The sequence below is a fragment of the Equus caballus genome, chromosome 2, assembly GCF_041296265.1.
Source record: "Equus caballus isolate H_3958 breed thoroughbred chromosome 2, TB-T2T, whole genome shotgun sequence".
Lineage (NCBI taxonomy): Eukaryota > Metazoa > Chordata > Mammalia > Perissodactyla > Equidae > Equus > Equus caballus.
In genome coordinates, this window is record NC_091685.1 from 117,756,823 (window position 1) to 117,765,552 (window position 8,730).

At 40.0% G+C, this 8,730-nt stretch overlaps 1 protein-coding gene across 5 annotated transcripts in view; it reads left to right on the forward strand.

Annotated features, from left to right (window-relative positions):
* The window catches only part of LOC111770560 (EF-hand calcium-binding domain-containing protein 14-like), a 75,607-nt gene that overhangs the window by 39,381 nt on the left and 27,496 nt on the right, over positions 1-8,730 (forward strand). The gene's annotated exons all lie outside the window — the stretch shown is intronic.

The following is an 8,730-nucleotide window of genomic DNA, read 5'->3' on the forward strand; positions in this document are numbered from 1 at the left end:
GGGGCCGTGATGGTTAAGCTCAGGGCATTATGGTCCATCTTGGATGCCTTTTAGGGCTCAATCCTTATCATATTATCCAGAAACAAATTCTTATGTATGAACAGAATTGATCCGATGATAACACTTTCTCCAAGGCATTTTCTATCCAGAGCAAATGAGCTCTTTGTTTTAAATCTATGGTCTTTGCATTACCCTGATATGGTGTGCTATAATAAAAATAAAACTTTTGGAGAATTCACTCACTGCTGGTGCATCTGATTCACATTTTGATACTCAATTTTGCTAACTATTAAGGGAAATTTTAAAGGAGAAGACTCATAAATCATGTAAGTCAGTCATACATGAACTAATCAGATAGAAATTGAACTTTGCCTATAAGTTGTTCTCCTTTGTTTATATTGGATCTGAAATAAAATATAATTACCTTTCTCCAAAATGGCTTTCTCTCATATTTGGGAATGCACTTGATGAAACAAAGATTTCTATTCAGTCGTAAAAGACCTTGAACAAAGTGGTGAGAAATCTCTGCAGAAGTCTAAATACAGCATTTGAACAACCCCTATACTGCACGTGCCCTAGGAGGCCTGAAACCTTACTCTGAGAGAGGGGCGACAGAGTGCTCAGACGGCCAGGTTTGTGAATAATTAATGGACTAGTGTAGGAATAATTAACATCCCTTCTTAACCTGACGTGAGTGGGAAGAGAAATCTCCATTATTGCATTCTCTGTTCTCTTCCATCAGGGCCATGACATTATTAGGACTTCAATATTCTGAAACTGACACAGACAGATGGATAATTTGCTCTATTTGTTCCAGAGCTGAATCTGTTTTAATTAGCTTTGCTTTTATACTGTATTTTTTAGTTTGATCTTATTCCATATACATTCAGTACTTATAAAACATTTCAGTAACGTTGACCACATAAGATGACAACGTATCTCCATACAAATAATTTTGTTCATTTGGAAGCACGTGACATCTACTCTGTGAGGCATGGTAGAAACAGAGAAATACGAACTCCTGCCCTCTGAGACTTAATTGTCAAGAAGGAAAGAGTAATACACAAATCAATAATTATAATTGAAGAATGTAAAGATGATAATAGAACTATATCAAATTTTTGATTATCCTGGAGAAGAGAATAGATAACTACCCAGGAAATTAAGAAAAGTTTGGGGAGTAGTTGAGATTCGAGATGAGTTTTGAAGGTTGAATAGGAGTTTTCAGGTGGACAAGTCAGGGAAGGGCATCCCAAACTGACTAAATAATGTGCAAGCAGTGAAGATATAAAGGAATATGGTCCATTTATTACTTAGGGTAAATACTAAGTGCCACTACAAAAATACATAGAGGTGTGTACAAATACAAACGAAAGTTACCTCCCACTCACGTAAAATGCATATTCTTGGGTGACATGTGGCTTTTCTCCCTGCAGTGATTCAGAGACCAGGCTCCTTCCTTTGCAGGTCCTGCTGTCTCCTAAAGCATGACTGCCTTCTGCATCCACCCAACAGAAGGAGGGAGAGATCTTGAAAGGTCCTGTCGGATAGCTTAGAAATGGCACACTTCACATCTACTCATATTCCACTTGCTAGAAGTTAGTCATGTGGTCACAATAAACTCTAAGGGAAACTGGGAACTATGATCTAGCTTTGTCTTCTGAAATTCAAGTGTACTGGGCAAAAAGTCTAACTTCTACTAAAAAAAAAAGCAGTCGCGGTGGCTTATCACGGTAAGCGTTTGCTTCTTGCCTACGTCACCGTACAGTGAGGGTTATCAAGGAGGTTCTGCTTCGTGCAGCCGTTCAAGGATCAGCTTGCTTCCATATAGTGGTTCCAACGTATCCTAGGACATTAAGGCTTCTGCCTGATCCTCAGAGACCAGAAGACAAAAGGAGAGAGACTCATTTGAGTGCTTGGCCTGAAAGTGGCGGACATCCCTTCTACCAGAAACTGGTCATAGAGCTCCACCTATGAAAAGGCTTAGGAGTAATGTCTGGCTGTTTGCCAAATAAAATAGATATTTGTGAACAACTAGCCAGTCTTTGTTCTGTTTTGAACATATCTTCTGTTTTGAACGTACCTTTGACTGTCCTCACATAGAACAGCCTTGTCACCTCCCCACAGGAGACAACCAAAGCCCCATCCAGTCAGTGCCTCTAACTCGAAGTCTAGAATCTCCAGGAGAAGTGCAGTCCTCAAGTTCAGATGCTATTCCTGGTGGTACCATATGTACAAAGAAAGCAAGTTTATTTGGATGCTGCACAAAAAACATGTATGTTATATGTACAGTATGGAGCAAGAGCAGAATAACTATGATATATATGCCCATTTGAAGAAGGGAAGAATGAGAGCAGTCACTTGGCAGTAGCAGTTCTGAAGTCCTGGTGGGCTAACACGTTAACAAAGATTCTTTTCCTAGCACTTGGCAGAGGTTCCTGAGTTAGACCCTGTGTCTGTCTTCTGGGAGGAACTCTTCAATTTCCATTATTCTCCATGGCCCCTGACTCACCTTCTTGGAAGGTTCTTCATCTTCCATCACTCTGCACTGGAGAGAAGGTCATCATTTTGGGGCAGTCCTGCCTTCGTAACTCAATTCCTCTTGGAGTAAGCTCAGTGGCCTGAAATTTTGTTAATAGCTTGAACATTCAAAGGCTTTTTTCATTGACAAGTCCCTCAAAAACTTAGCAGTAGGCTTCTGATTTGCTTCCAGTTACTTTCACATGTCAGTAACCACACTCAAAGAACTTTCCTAGACCTCATTTTATTTTTGTGTTTGCTCACTCTTAAATCTCCTCTCTCACTTTAATGAGGTACCTTGACACCAGGTGAAACAGTAGGCCTGAGTGGGAAGATAACTTTGATTTTTCTACGGTGCTGAGTAACTCACTTTAATGGAAGAGCCTCACTGGGTCTTCAACGCTCAAAGCTTTTTTTCCGTCTCATCTTTTATGTCTCTTACCACTTGGAGTTCAGAATCAATTGGCTTTCCCACCTTAGAAAGGCCTCCAAATTCCTCTTGTTTCCTTTTTGCTCACAAATAAGCCAACTACTTCTGACCTCTTTTCTTTCTTACAATACCTTGCCAAACTCCTTCAATAGTAACCAATACTCACAAATACTGTTCTGTTTTCCAACCTCTTTTCATAGAAATAGTATTGGTAGGCTTGAGGTCTGCCCTGCTAGTTATCATAAACTACATTTTTACAAAATATTTTGCCTTCATAAAGGATGGATCTCAACTGTCATCCTGTTACATCGGTGTCTCTGTAGCTCATTGCCCAACCATGGAACCACTGGCCCATAGTGTAGGTTTTATTCCAGCGGCATTCCCCCGCTCAATTTTTGTGTTAGTCTGGCAGCTAGCAGTTAACAGAATCAATTAAAAAATCAATGGATTATCACTTCAAAAAAGTTTCTTTCTTGTTTACATCACAACCCAATGTTGGCTGGAGTGTGAACACTGCTTTATGTAATCATTTAGGGGTCCAAACTCCTGTCAGCTCATGGCTCTGCCATACCTCAGAGGCTCCGAGTCCTCCACTGTACTGTCCATACCTGGTCTGCACAAAGGAGGAGAAAGTGAGCACCGAGGATTATGCAAGGCTTTAAGGGTCAGGCCTGGAAATGGTACTTATCACTTCCACGTACATTCTGCTACCCAGCACACAGAAACATGGCCCCATCTTAATGCAGAAGATTGAAACGCATAGAGAATATAAGGAGCGAGATAACACAGATATTGATTACAGCTCGTAAGTTTCTGCTACAACAAAAGAGAAAATGGATTTTTATTTTTTTATTTTTTTTATAGAAAATAGATTTTTGATGAGCAGGTGGCAGTTTCTGCTTAGCCCATTTTCAGGATGCTAGACTACTTAGAAATTGAGCCATGTGGGTTCAGCACCAATGGAGTTACTATAACTTAGACTCACTAGCTGTGCCCAAGGATGAGGGGGAAAGATATAAAAGGGCCAGATGACGTCCTTTTATGCCATGGGAGAGAGCTGTTTTCCATTCTACAGTCAGGGAGGATTTACTTGAGATTTTTTTTCACCGTAAAATAACACAATCAAATTTGCATTATGGAAAGTTTGCTCTACAAACAGAAGAGGAAGAAGGAAACTAACATTCATTGGACATCACTTAGCACCGTGAATTAGCTAGGTGCTTTTTCATTTAACTCTGGCAGCAACCTGGTGAAGCAGGTAATTTTGTGTCCCATTATGACAGGTGAGGAAAGTTTAAGATCATATAAAGCTCTAATTCTCTTTTCTCTTGTCCCACAGTAAGTCTCAAAACCAGTATGCAAATTGAGAAAGATCTGACTCCAGAATCTATATCCTTTTTATTATCTAACCTGGTTAATTGGAGGTGAGACTAGAGGCAAAAAGGCATTTTAGAAAATTCTTTTAATGTCTCATGCAAATAATGAAAACAGCACAAATACTAGGTCAGAAGTTATAAAGATGGAAAAGTGAGACTCATTTGGGAAATACCTGCAAGTATAACAGACAGGACCTGGGCTTCCACTGAATGTGGGAGGTAAAGTAGAGAGGGGAGAATCAAAGACGTCTTCAAGTCCCCAGCTCAGGGGAAATGAAAGATGCTATGGGAGGTGGAGCATGTTTATGGGGAAACAAGTTCAGTTTTGACTGTTTTGAGCTTGAGATGCATGCTAGACAGTGGAAAATAAAGACATGAAAATAAGAAAGAGATCAAAGTGGAAATCTTACAACTGTGCTATGGAACTGCACTATGGGTAATCGTTAGCAAATTCCCCTATATCCTCAACTTCTCTAAATTTTCCCTTCACCTTCTTGCTCTAGTGAAAACACAGGTCTCCTCTGTGAAGCTCATTTCCCTTGAAATCTCTAACACTGAGTTTGATTTCCCCTCACAGCCCTTACACCCCCGGAACTCTAAAAGGAGTAGGTGTCTTTGTTTCTCATAGTGGATTCCAGATCATTTCCCCTCCCTTTTCCCTGTAAAGAAAAAAAGGCTTTGAATTCTGTATCTTCAGAATACTCCACCACTAGACCTGCTTATTATTGTCATCTACTATTCCTAGGTGTATTAGTCAGCTTTTGCTGCATAATACTGCATGAAAAAGAACCCCAAAACTCAGTTATTCACAAAGACGATCATTTATTTTTCACTCACAAGTCTGTGAGTTGGGTCTAGCTTGACTAGGATGAGCTGGACTCACGTGCCCTTAGGTCCAGGTTGTGGATAAGTTTCAGGTCTGCTTCACATGTCTTCCCATTCTAGAACCCAAGCTGAATAAGCAGCCACAATTTGGATATACAGTTCTCACAACAGAGGTCAAGAAAAGCTCAAGAGGATCAGCTGAAACTTGTAATGACTCAAAGTCTTTGCTCTACCACAGTGGTTCACTCTCCTCATTAATCAATTTTTTTTTTTTTTTGAGGAAGATTAGCCCTGAGCTAACATTTGCCGCCAATTCCCTTTTTTTTTTTTTTTTTTGCTGAGGAATATTGGCCCTGAGCTAATATCCATGCCCATCTTCCTCCACTTTATATGTGGGATGCCTGCCACAGCATGGCTTGCCAAGTAGTGCCTAGGTCCACACCCAGGATCTGAACTGGTGAACCCCTGGCTGCCAAAGTGGAGTGTGTGAACTTAACTGCTGTGCCACTGGGCTGGCCCCTCATTAACTAAATATTTTATCTCATGGATCCCTCTCAAGTTGATTTTCTCACAATTCGATAGACATTTTAATAACTTCAGAAATGACTATTTTAACATGCTAGTCTTTTAATTCTTTAGTCTACTCTCTTCCATGGAAGTTGGCTCACTCCCATGGTCAACCTCTAGAACTTCTCATTACCAAATAATTTCAAGCTTCCCACTCTCCAATGACTTCTTTCTTAATATGTTTCCTCTCATCTCCCCTCATTATTCCTGCTCACTACTTTTAATACCCTATGATAGGCAGAATAATGGTCCCCAAAGAAGTCAGCGTCCTAATCCCTATGTTACATGGCTAGGGGGAATTAAGTTTGCAGATGTAATTAAGGCTACTAAGGAGCTAACCTTAAAATTCTGGATTATCTAGGTGTGCCCGATATAATCATGAGTGTATTTAAATGATGACGAGAGAGACAAAAAAGTCAGAACCAAGATGGCATCTTGAGACAGACACAAATAGACATTGCTGGCTTTGAAGATGAAAGGGGACCATGAACCAAGGACAGGGGCAGCCTCTAGAAGCTAGAAAAGGCAAAAGCCAGGATGTTCCCCACAGCCTCTAGAAGGAAGCTCAACCTTGCCATCACCCTGACATATTTTGGACTTCTCACATCTGAGATGGCAAAACAATAAATTTGCATTGTTTTAAACTGCTCAGTTTGTGGTGATTTGCTACAGCAGCAATAGGAAACTAACATGTACCCCAGCTCGAGCAATCCTTATCCCCAGACCAATAATACTTACATTTTACCTGCCTCCCACTTTCCTCTCGCTTCACTTGACTCAATCAATTCACCAGCTTAACTTCCACGACCAATTATTATAATCATCCCCCTCTCTTGCTTTGCGATATTTAGCAAAATCCAAACACTAGCTCTCAGCCCACTCTAAGCCTGTACTCACGTGACAGAATGTAGTGAGGACAGCCCATTCAGACCGCGGTCACTTTCAACTCATTGTGTGTTCCATCAAGTGAGTCCCTAATACTGCCCAAGTAACATACTATATTTTTCTAGTCCATTTACTAATCTACTCGTCTGAGTAACAAGTCTACTCTATTTCCCTCCCCTCAAAACCTTCACATCGGTTCCCCCATTACTTTAGGTCAATGACCTTATTTCATTAATTAAAAGGAAATAGTCCGAAAATTACATCTACACGCTCATACCACTATATCTACCCACTGTCCCACATCTGTGTCCTATAATTTCTCTTCCATTACTATGGAGGATTCACCTGTGCTTCTAGCTAAAGCCAAATCTTTCACTTGAATACTAGGTCTTGTCTCCTGTCACCTACTCAAGGATGTCAGTCCAGAAATTCTCCTGTGTCCCTGAAGCTTCAATTTTCCCTCTCTACTGGACTATTTCACTCTCTATGAACATGTTGTTATTTCTCCTATCTCAAAAATTAAATGTATTTTCTTGGTTCTCGCAACCCTCTCCACAGCTGCCCTATTTCCTTGTTTTAGGTAAACTCAAAAGAATTGTCGAGGCTCACTTCTTATTTCTTCTATTTCTTATCTCCACAGCTCCTATGCTCTCTTGAACCCACTCCAGTTAAGTTTTTCCTTAAACACTACAAAATAACAGTTTTTGTTAAATCACCAATCACCCTGTATTCCAAAATCCAAAGGCACTCATCAGCCGTCATTTTGCTTGACCTATCGACAGCATTTGATCCTGCAGGTCACTCTCTCTTTCTTAAAGGACGTTTTCAATTGGTTTCCAGGTCACCATCCTTTCCTGGTTTTCCTCTTTTCTCAGTGATGTCCCCTTCTTCATTTCCTTTGCTGTTTCCTTCTTATATTTCCAATCTTTAAGTAGCATAGTGTCTCAGATCTCACTCATTGGATCTCTTTATGTGCACTCATTTATTTAGTGATCTCACCCAATCTCACGGCTTGAGATATGATGCTGAAAACTTTAAGCTGATATCTCTACCCAAAGTTTAAATTGATAACTCGCCCCTGAACTCAAGCCTCTTATATTCAAGACTTTCTACACAACATCACCATTTGGATGTTTAATAGGCATCTCAAACAAAATATCCCTCTTGACTCTTCTTCTCCCTGACACACACGCAACCTGCTCCTTTTGAACTCTTTACATCTCACATCTCATTAAAACTCCACTCTCATAGTTTCTCAGGACAAAAGTTTGGATGACAATTTGACACTTTCCTTTCTCCAATATCGATATTCTGTCGGTTCTACATTCAAAGTATTTTCAGAATCTGACCATTTCTCCCTTACACCTACTGGAACATCCCTAGTCAGAGCTTACTTGGTTATGTCAGTAACCTCCTAACTGTCCTCAACTCAGTCACCAACAACTGGCTTCTCATCCCAGCTGGTGAAAGTCAAAACCAAATCTAGGCGATTTGAGCCTTTTTACAAAACATTATAAACCACCCAGGACAGCCAACACAAAGCTGAAGGAGGAGAAGAAAATCAGAGTACTGATGCTACCCAATTTCAAGACTTACTATAAAGCTATGGGAATATAAAAGACAGTGTGGTATTGGTGAAAGAACAGACAAATGGGTCAACAGGACACAATAGAGATCCCCAGAATAGACCCTTATAAACATAGTCGGCTGATTTTTGACAAAAGAGCAAAGGCAATGCAATGGAGCAAAGATAGTCTGTTTAACAAACAGTGCTAGAACAACCGGACAGCCACATACAAAATCTGAATCTGGGCACAGACCTTACACTTTTCATAAAAATTAACTCAAAATGGATCATATAGTTTTATGTCAAAACTATAAAACTCCTAGAAGCTAACATAGGAGAAAGCCTAGATGACCTTGGATATAATGACTTTTTCAATACAACACCAAAGTCACGATTCATGAAGGAAATAATTGATAAGCTGGGCTTCATTAAAATGAAAAACTTCTGTTGTGTGAAAGACAATGTCAAGAGAATGAGAAGACAAGCCACAGACTGGAAGAAAATATTTGCAAAAGACACATCTGATAAAGGATTGTTACCCAAAATATACAAAGAACTCT